General features: G+C 43.3%; 1 pseudogene; it reads left to right on the forward strand.

The window, feature by feature from the left end:
• The window catches only part of LOC100943710, a 62,643-nt pseudogene that overhangs the window by 606 nt on the left and 59,459 nt on the right, over positions 1-2,578 (forward strand).

Here is a 2,578-nt window from a genome sequence, read left to right on the forward strand (position 1 = left end):
GGGGGCGCTTGCTTCTCCTTGGGCTGTGAACCACCCAGAGGTTTACTCCTAAAGGACGCGGCTGTCCTGGCTTGACCCAACTGACAAAAGGGAAATTAACAGAATGGCATACTACTGGATAATCGTCCATATTTACAAACTGTGGGTTACTCATCTTCAATTTGAGGGGAGGTTTTTAAAGTGTTGAGCTCCTGCCCGATTCCCAGCCTGGCTCTACAGGGCAGGGGCCATCTTTAACTCTTCCTACCTGGAGTAGCATCGGTACACCTAGATTCAGAATCCAGACTCATGTCCCCATCATTCAACACTAGCAAGCCCCCCCCCACCCCACTCCTTTACCAGGATAATCCCTCCTTCTCAAAGCTGCTATCCTTTCCTTTTGGGATAATCCAATTTAACCTTCCTAAGTGGATTAAGCTCTGAATCAAAGGGATGGGTGGCAATGATCTTAAGGGTGTTCTCTGAGATGGAGAAGTGCTACAAATTAGTCTGAGGAAGGAGATAGTTTTCTCTCTGTCCCTACAGCAGCAAAACATGGACGTAAGATACAAGTACAATTTCATTAAAAACAGAACTCTTGTTAGCCTGGGTGTTGCCCATATAATCTGTTTTCTGGAACAGAATAGACTTTCACCCACTCATTATTATTTGCCTTAGGTCCAAATGTTCTTGCAATATAAACTTTTCTTCTGTTATAAAAAGAAATGACAAAAGAGAAATAAAAGTAGATCAAGGTGCTGCGCGTCCTTGTAGGTGAAGATAATGTAGTTTGCTAGGGCACTTTCTTCTAATTGCTCTACTGGGGAGCAGGAAACCCACCAGAAGTGAACCACTGAAGGGGGCATGGATGCCCTGGATTTTATGGCTGTGACATAAATAGTGGATCATGGCCAACATATGTGCATTAATGTGATCCACAAGTGAGTTCCTACTCAGGATTACCTCTCTGACAAGTTAGTAACTGTAAACAAATTAGATCCTGTAAGCATAAAAGACCCCTATACAGAGGAGACTTGGGAACTTGGAGGGGACCAGACTGGAATTCTGGATTTTTCTTTTCTTTCCCTCCCTCCCTCCCTCCCTTCCTTCTTTTCCCCCACCCCCGCCAATGGTCTCACTCTGTCGCCCAAGGCTTAGTGCCATGGTGTCAGCCTACTTTAATCATAACCAGCTCAAATTCCTAGGCTCAAGTGATCCTCCTGCCTCAGCCCCCTTGACTACAGGGGTGGCCCATCAACCCCACTAATTTTCCCTATTTTTAGAAAATTAGAGAGAGGATCTTGCTCTTGCTAAGGTTGGTCTCTAACTCCTGAGCTCAGGTGATCAGCCCACTTTGGCCTCCCAGAGTGCTAGGATTACAGGCATGAGCCATCACACACAGCCTACATTCTGTTTTCAAAGGTTTCTCCAAACCATTCCACTATCATCACATATATGTGACAATGTGCACATTAGTCGAGATCCTGCCTCGTGCCCTCCCTCCTTCTGTCCCTTGTCCACCCCCCTTCCCCCCCACCTCCCTCTACCCCTGTACTAGACTATATTTGTATTTTATTGTTCATATGAGCATATAATTTTTTTATATATTGTTTCATATTAGTGTGGAGTCCGCTGGATATTTATTTTTCCATTCTTGAGATATTTTACAAAGAAGAATGTATTTCAACCCCATCCAAGTATATGTAAAAGATATAAAGTTTCCATCTTTTTTAATGGCTGAATAGTATTTCATGGTAGACCTATACCACAGTTTGTTGATCCACTCATGGTTTGATGGGCACTTAGGTTGCTTCCACAACTGGGCAGTTATGAACTGAGCTGCAATAAACATTCTGGTGCAAATGTCTTTGTGGTAAAATGATTTTTGTTCTTCTGGATCTGGAAGTGAGAACAATGTAACATAAAAATTTGTACCCTCATATTAATTTGAAATTTTAAAAAAGGCAGTATTCACACAATTGTAGCACTTCAGCCAACTGTATCAGCTTTCTCATTGAATTGTTACAGCTCTGCCCTAAACAGTGTGTCTGTCAGTGCTGGATGGGCACTACACCATGGGCCCAACCTGCCTGGTAACCCCTTCTCATCTGGAGGTGTTAAAGCTGGCCAGTAGTCCTGGCTCAAGCAACTCACATAACTCCCCACCACCTTTCAGGTATTTGGGCCAAACTAAAAATTCTAAGCAACCTGGGAGTGTCCTTACAGATCCCTAATTCTATGTGACTCAGATCTTTTTGTGATATTCTTACATTGCAGATATAATGGGAATGGACATTTTGGCCGCTGCTTTTGTCAGTGGATCAGTGTCGTCATTTGAACCTTAGTGAAAAAATGAAAGGTCTGTGGGCAAGCAGCCAGTTTGGATGCAGCAGAATTGCCAACAACATGTGGTAAGAGGACAAGAAGAAAACTAACAGTAATGACAGTAGTACACTTAAAAACTTAGGTTGCCCCTTCAAATTCCTAGCCAGGCAAGGACCCCAGAGATTCTGAACAGGCATAAATTTAGATTCAAAAACTCCAATGCCATTGTTGCACACGGTGTGGCCATTAGAAAACATCCCCAACAGACACAATG

This window comes from Otolemur garnettii, unplaced genomic scaffold (genome assembly GCF_000181295.1).
Source record: "Otolemur garnettii isolate 467f Iridium unplaced genomic scaffold, OtoGar3 scaffold00006, whole genome shotgun sequence".
Classification (NCBI taxonomy): Eukaryota; Metazoa; Chordata; class Mammalia; order Primates; family Galagidae; genus Otolemur; species Otolemur garnettii.